The sequence below is a fragment of the Calidris pugnax genome, unplaced genomic scaffold (genome assembly GCF_001431845.1).
Source record: "Calidris pugnax isolate Ruff unplaced genomic scaffold, ASM143184v1 scaffold56, whole genome shotgun sequence".
In the NCBI taxonomy this organism is placed as follows: Eukaryota; Metazoa; Chordata; class Aves; order Charadriiformes; family Scolopacidae; genus Calidris; species Calidris pugnax.
Genome location: NW_015090839.1, coordinates 18,906,449 through 18,914,407, shown reverse-complemented (window position 1 = coordinate 18,914,407; position 7,959 = coordinate 18,906,449). Strand labels below are relative to the sequence as shown.

At 47.8% G+C, this 7,959-nt stretch overlaps 1 protein-coding gene across 5 annotated transcripts in view; it reads left to right on the top strand.

The window, feature by feature from the left end:
• Positions 1-7,959, top strand: part of NUMB (numb homolog (Drosophila)) — a 122,615-nt gene that overhangs the window by 16,273 nt on the left and 98,383 nt on the right. For 4 of the 5 annotated variants that reach the window (XM_014941717.1, XM_014941716.1, XM_014941715.1 and 1 more), the window contains exons 1-2: positions 6,562-6,658; positions 7,216-7,322. The gene's annotated coding sequence lies outside the window, so the exon portion shown is untranslated. Of the gene's footprint in view, positions 1-891; positions 1,033-4,681; positions 4,819-6,561; positions 6,659-7,215; positions 7,323-7,959 lie in introns of those variants that run through there. The other variant, XM_014941719.1, reaches the window with a different exon arrangement.

Below are 7,959 nucleotides of genomic sequence, written 5' to 3'. Positions count from 1 at the left end.
ATGAGGAGCGGCTGAGGGAGTTGGGACTGTTTAGTATGAGGAAGAGGAGGCTGAGGGGAGACCTCATCACTCTCTACAACTACTTGAAAGGACACTGTAGAGAGGTTGGGGCTGGTCTCTTCTCACAGGTAATTAGTGACAGAACGAGAGGGAATGGCTTCAAGCTCCAACAGGGTAGGTTTAGACTGAACATTAGGAAAGAATTTTTCACCGAAAGAGTAATAGGGCTTTGGAACAGGCTGCCCAGGGAGGTGGTGGAGTCACCATCCCTGGCTGTGTTTAAGGGCCGTTTAGATGCAGTGCTAAGGGACATGGTGTAGGGGAGGACTTTGTAGAGTAGGGTAGATGGTTGGACTCGATGATCCCAAGGGTCTCTTCCAACATAGACGATTCTATGATTCTATGAAAGAGATGAGGCTTATCCCACCCCACGGAAAGGTGAGGTGATTCCATTAGGAGCCATGGCGAGGAGATAGATGTGTTCCCTGGCTGGAACACAGCTCATCCTCCTTCTGTTAGTGCGCTCTGAGCAGGTGCAGAAGTGTATTTTTTTCCCCAAGGTGTACCATGAGGATGTGCTTTTGGGCAGCATGCAATTACTTTGTAGCCTAATGAGGTGAGATGAGGCAAGAGCAATTTCATAAGGCTTTGTGGCTCAAGGAATAGAAGTCCAAGTTGGATGGAGCCCATTCTGGCATGCCATCCCTCCTTTCCCTTTCTCGTGCTTCTAACGGAGATGCCAGGTGAAAGGCTGTGTCCTCTCAAAGGACCCCCAAAATCAACAGGCTGTCATGTCACGTAGCGTTCGTGGGTTTGGGTTTTTTCTTGCCAAATCCACTAACTGCCTAATAACCTGGGCAGACCTGTGTTCTCTCTCCATCTCTCTCCTAGGCCTGAAGCTCCCCAGAAGGACAGGGTCAGTGGCCCTGCAGTTACCCGAGGGCTGCTCTGCGCTTCCCGAGGCTGTGACTCCAGCACGGGATGCTTTGCTGCAGGGTGGAGGACAGACTATCAAGACTCAGCTTGTGGCAGGTGTGAAAAACTGTTGGGGTTTGTGTTGTCAAACTGCCTTGATGCTTTTCTGATCAAGAAGTAAGCTTCAGTACAAGAAATTCGCCATGCAATACTTCTGTGAGAAGAATTTTTGATGGACTCCGATAATTCACGGGAATGGATTTTTGCATAAGAATTTCATCTCCAGAGGCTGCTGTGAGTCTAAAGCATTTAACTGGAGCAATTACCCAAGTGTACCCAGGAACCCTCTGGTTCGCAGGGGTGTTATTAGCCTCTCACAGGTAGAATATCAGCTGTGCACAGTACAGTAACCAAACAGCTTGCGTTCACGAGGCATGATCTGTTGCCTGGGCCACTGAGCGTACCGGGCCGAGGATACACAGATGAAAAGCGCATTTTCACCTCTTTTAACTTTCCCATTGCCAGGGGTTCAACCCAGATCTGCTTTTCAATTTTACCACATTTCGGGAGCAGAAATCATTAATTAGGCCTAATGAGGATGAGTTCAGCTGTTAATTTTTAATTCTAGAGCAGACACAGACACTTCAGAGGTTTAAAGTTTTTCGGATTGCCTTAAAACCAAGACAGCACAAGAGCCTCACCCCCTGTCACTGCGCTGGAAGCAGCCAAGACTCATTTTGTACAAAGGCAAGAGCAACTGTTTTAATTTTAGAGGCGTTTTGCTGATGGGGTTCTGCCGGCAGGCGAAGCAGTGGGAAAAGCCACAGTGGCAGGAAGTTGCCCTGTTTGTACCACCATGGTTTTACCCAAAGAAGCCGGGTTTTAGGGCACATGTAGGCACCCCTTTTGCCTCCGGTTTAATGTCTTGAAGGGTTTCAGCTTTGCCAGCAGGTGGCACAGGCCGATCAGGGCTCTACATCTCCATAGTGGGAAACACTCCTGGAAGGGGATATGGCGTTTTCCTGGCAGGATGACTGGCGTGGATGGGGTTTTAAAAGGAGAGGGGAAGTGCTTGCAGCCTGTGCGTGCATGTGTAGGCTGGGAGAGAAGGGAAGGGTGAGCTCTCTATTTCAATCCATTCTTTGTTTCCCCAAGGTTAAGCCCTGCTTACCAGAATAATCTTATCAGCTGAAACCCTTTCAACAGAACTGGGCCCTTAACAAAACCGAGATGCAGGCGCTTTGAAATATGGTAGAATTTAGGCTATTGTATAGTTTAGTTATACATAAGCATGGCTAAACAGGCTCGGGGGGGGACGGGGGAGGGAGACCTTTGAAAAATCTGGGCCTCTGGGTTGTTGTTTGTGTTGCTGTTTTAATTTACTGGAGTGCAACTGATCCTTCTCAGAAGAAGCTGGGCACTGTACGCAGGGCCTGACCTGAGTTACACCAGAATACCTGTAATGACTGCAGCAAAGCTATTCTGGATGTTTACCAGTTCAAAGCCTCATTTGAGGGCTCTGATCTTCATAGGGATGTCACTTTCTGTCGCTGAGAGACAGATGATTGACATTGGATTTTTTTTTTTTTTGATGTATAACAAAGTCTCAGAGTGGAGGACGTGGTGGAAAATAATGGTGGTGAAATCTCTATAACAATAAAATGTTTCTTTTGACAATTTAGCTTTTCTAATAGTAAATGCTTTCAAAAATAAAGATTGTTGCTGTTTTTCTGCGCAACACAAGAAAGGGTTTTGACCTAAGGCAAAAAGAGGGAGTTCAGTATCACTTAGAGAGTACTCAGATGATTGTCTAGGAATAGCCACAAGGTCTACATGCTGTTTTCATTCATTGTCCAATATTTCAAGGGAATTTGTTATAAAGAAAGAATGGTGTCATGTACAGCTCTTTAAATAAACAAAAGGAAAGTGGCACAGATCTCTGAATGATTAGGTGGTCCCCAGCTGCTGCTCACATAGACAGAGTAGCAACTGGAGGCTCAATTAAATTTCTTAATTAGAATTTAGCACAAAGTTACTCAGATTTTATGAGCTTATAGGCTGCATTGCCAAGAGCCACACGTGTTTTATTTAAGAGGACATAAAAAATGTGGTGAGTACAACTTATTAAAGAGCCACAAGTGACTTCACAAGAAATAAGTAAATGGCACCTCAAAGAGGTGTAGAGTTCATTTGATATTTTAACCTTATGCCATCCCCTGCTCAAATAATGAAAATCTCGAGTTTAAAGAGCAGTTTGGGTAAGGCCTGATCCTGCAAAGCTCTGAGCAGCCTGCACTAATGACTGGAAAGGGCAAAACCCTTTGCGATTCTCTGCGTATTTGATACTGAGTTTTCACCACCACACAAACTGCCCAGTGCTTTTCGCTCTGTTCCCGGCAAACCATTAATGTAAGCCAGTCACTTTTAGAAAGTTAAACTCAGTTTAATCCTTTTTCTCATTATTACTTTGCTGGCAACCTTCCTTTTGCACTGTCAGTTTTGTTCTCGTGCCAAAAGCAATACCCAGTAAGGAAAAAGAACATTTCAAGCCTTCACTAACGGGTTTCCTTAGCTGACCATCTTTCTCACACAGCCTAGCGACATCCAGTATGTCATCACTGGAAGGACACTGGGCTGGATTGTGGAGCCCACTGCTCCTTGTGAAAGCTATAAAGTTCACTGCCAGATAACAAGACTGAAAGCTAATTCAGGAACTGTTTCTCAAGAGCTATCCTCTGGCCCCCCTCATCAGAGTGAATGCACTCACTCACTGAAGCATCTCTTGGCAGAGATTTTGGCCTCTCTCCAGCTGTTTCTCTCTTCTCAGGGATTTTCTTATTCAGTGGCTGGTTGTGGTCTTTAATCCTGGTTATCTTGCACACAGAGCCCCTGAGAAAAGAAGTCTTCCCTGCCATGGAACAGTCCAATTAAAACAAATTTCTAAAAATAATAATGACAAGGTCCAGTCCTCCCTATGAAATTATCTTTTTGGAGGGATTTGGAAGCGCAGGCATTTTCTCTTGACCCGTGTGACACTAAAATACATACATCATCAGATGAAGCTGAATTTACGTCATGTAAAACCAGTAGGACTCTTCACTGAGCTTACTCACCCCCTTGATGGGGCATGCGTACTTTGAAAGCATTTTAAAATAATTTTATAAGGTATTTTGTGCTCTTAATAGACGCCATCTAGCATTTGGTAGCATGAAGCAGATACCATCTGCAGTGACTCCGTAGGCAGTGACTAAACACGAAGCTGCAGACTCCAAGACTCCGGTCTTGTTGCTTTTCAGCGGAAGGAGAGAAGTAAATGGCCATGAGGGGAAAATCCCCATCCTAAAATGACAGCAAAGAGAACCTAAATGAATTATTTGCCTTGTAGGATTAATCACATCTAGGCAATCGAGATAGAAGGTACAGTCAAGCTGTTCCTGCATGCATAATCGTGTATCTTGTGATAGAGAATATTCTTTTGATATGCACAGACCATGGCTCTTGACAAGCTGTTTGGGTGATGCTTTTCCATCAAAGAAAGATTTTACAGGATTCTTGCTATTCACATCCTTTCTGTATTAATGATGGCAACTGCATAACTTTGCTCATTAAAGATATTTATGCTCACTTTTTCAAAATGAACATATAGCCACGCTAACATATTGCAGCACCATTCAGCATTTGCTCCTGCTGTAAGTGTTTCCTTTTCAGAAGCCTTGCTAAAGACTTTATCTTTTTTTTTTTTTTCTTTTTTTTTCCCCTTTAAAAGCTGCCTATACGGAAGGTTTTCTGAAGTTCTCTTGAATTGCTTACTCACGTCTGACGCAGCACTAGAATCGTGGAAATTCCATGCAAACAGGATGTCTTGGGTTAGCAACCACATTGTTCAGATCTGCTCAGAGCATGGTAGGTGGTACTTGCTTATTTGCTTCCCGTAGTACATTTGTATTGCTACTAGACAATATGGCACCTTCTAGAAGTATTTTTGAACATCTTCAGTGCTCATCCACACGCACAATTTTACCTGTATTGTCAAAAAGATGGAATTCCTCTTGGGTGAGCAGTTAGAGCAGCATAAAAATGCTTATGTTGTAGTATTTATACTGGTATGTCTTGTTCCTAGAAGGGATAATATTACAGTGTGATTAGAGAAGGGAGATTTAATCACTGACATTGTTTTAGGTAGCCAATAGGGGAGAACGATGTTAAGCCTCCGGGTATCTGCAATGAGGAGATGGAGTTTGCATTATCATGAGCGCGTGTGTAATATACTCTCAGGTCCTTAGGGGATAGCGTGCTATCCTGCCGTTCCACCAGGATCCAGCCAGGAAGGATCTTGGCTAGAAAGGCACGGCTGGCAGGAGAAGTAGGCATGGCAGGAGCAGCCAAGTCCATTAATCCTGCGTATCACCCAGGAGCCCTGCTCTCACTCTTACAGAAAAGAAGGAAAGGGTGAAATCGGGTTGGGTTTCTTGGGGGGTGCTATGAAGTCTCTCCCAATTCTTCGTTATCCATAAGGATTAAAGCCCCTTGAAGCCTTGCTTCCAGCATCAGGCCTTGGAGAACTAATTTCCCCCCCTCTCATGGAAACTCTCTGTGGGAAGACTGAGCACGCGGAACGTGACTGGGACCCACAGCGCAGCACTGCGAGTGTGCAGTTTGCTGTGTCAGATGCTCAGCTTGTCTGTTAGGTGACCTGCGGGGTCATCTTCCTTTCCTTTCCCACCACAGCCCCCTGTCCCTTTGGTCACCAATGACTATACGGGGAGGTCAAGTTAGGGAGAGATACAAACAGCCGAGCAGAGAAGCGGTAATGGCAACAAATCAATTTAACTATCTAATAAATATTTGTAAAAGCTATATATAGCTGAAGCATACATGAGAACGTTATTTACAATAGCATGTCCTGGCCTTTTCCTTGCCAGCCCTCAAATACTTTTCATTTGGAATTAGAGCATCTTTATAATATGGGAGTTGTTCCTCAGACATCAAGGTTTAGGGCACCATGTTTTATAATTATTTTTTTTTGGTCAGAAATCCAGAGAGCGAGTAAGATGAAGAGTTACACTGAAGCTACTGGGAATGCAATATTTTAAGAGCTATGCCAGGTCAGGAGTGTTTTCATTAAATCAGAAGAACACCCAGGACTGGTAGAAACGTCTTGTCTGTCTTGTCATTTTGGAACACGTCTGGGCTCAAACATCACCGTGCCGTGCTGCTGGCTGAGAGCAGCAGCATGAAGGGAATTGAGAAGCAACGGTGAGAGGGGAGGCAGCTCCGTGCTTTGGTTCTGCTTTCCAAGCACAGGGGGGGTGAAAGCATCGGTCTGAAACTCGGAGTCAGCATCACGCTCGTGCATCTGCCTGAGCACCTCCTGTGAGAACTCGGTAGATGATTTTTGCACACAACGTTCTGAAATTCCCACCGATTTCAGTCGTTTTATCTTCTGGATGTTTGCCAGCCAACATTAAGGCCCATGTTCTCTGCTGCTCTTGTTTCTCTGCTCGAATCAGAAACAAAGAGGAACAAGGGGGATGGTGCATGCAGGGAGAAGATAATGATGCAGAGAAGCCTCATGGAATCTCTGCATTTCAATTTCCTGAGGGTTTTGGTTTGGGGTTTGTTTTTTTTTGTTTTTTTTTTTTGCAGCTGAACGCTCCGGGAATTGTTCTGGCTCACATTTTGGATGAAGTAGCTGCTTGAAAGTCTGGAAAGAGGCGGCAGCTGTTGGAAATACACATTCCAGGTAACGCACCCAGGCCAGGCCCTGCGTTTGCAGCCACAGGGGTGCCACACGGGTGTCACAGGCAGTGGATTCCAGGGGAACCCATGGGTGACTGCTCTTTGAAGCGCAGCCACCCTCCCTCCCGAATTCATAGAATGATCTAGGTTGGAAAGGACCTTCAAGATCATCTAGTCCAACCATCAACCTAACTCTGACAGAAAAACCATCACTAAACCATGTTCCCCAGTGCCATGTCAACCCGTCTTTTGAACACCTCCAGGGATGGTGCCTCAACCCCTTCCCTGGGCAGCCCATTCCAATGCTTGATAACCCTTTCAGTGTAAAAACTTTTCCTAATATCCAACCTGAACCTCCCCTGGTGCAACTTGAGGCCATTTCTTCTACTCCTGTTGCCTGTGATTTGGGAGAAGAGACCGACCCCTGCCTCTCTACATCTCCTCAGCTGGGAAAATGGAGGCGGGCTGGTGATTCTTGGGCTGAAGGAGGGAGACCAGAGAACGCCTTGGATCTCAGATAGTCCCAGTCGTGGAAGTTAAATGTGCATTTTTCCCCACAAGCCCGGCCATGACTGGCGGAAGACACGACGTGCTGTGTTTCTGGAGAGCGGGCAGGTTTGACGGCAGCCCCCGGGGAAGGCGACATTGATCACACCTGGCTTTCTGAGGTGAGAAACCAAGACGGGCCAGCGGGAGCCATTCTCCTCGGCCACCCCTCTCGCCCTGGGCTCGCCAGGGGGGCCTCCCCACCCGGGGACGAGTCCCCACGGCGGCCATGCCGGTGACAAGCTTTGGCCAGGCGCCTGCCCCTAAGCTCTCCCTCACGGGGGGGAGGCACGTCCCCACCTCCCGCGTCAGAGGGACGCCGGCCGGAGGGTCCCCGGGCGCCGGGCGGGTTCCTGCCCCGAGGCCCCTCAGGCCGGACCGGCCGCCGCCGCCGCCCCGGTAGCAGCGGCCCGCCTTTCCGCCGCGCAGCCCAACCCTTGGCCGCGCCAACGCAGCCTAACCCCCAGTGGGGGGGGGGAGGGGGCGGGCCTATCGCCGCAGCTGGCACTTCTAGCAACCTATCCTGGCACGCTTCTCCTACCGCTCCAGCCAATCAGGAGCGGCAGCAAAAGAGTGGGGGCGCCAAAGCCCCGGCGTGAATAAAACACCCGGGACCCGTGGGCGGAGAGAGGCGTGGCCGGGGTGTTGACGAGCAGTTCCTCGCACCAATCCAAAGGCAGGATGGCGGAGCGGGTGGCCAATGGGCTGCCGGGATGGGCGTGGGCCGGCCGGGCGGGGGCGGGAGCAGTTGCCGGGAGG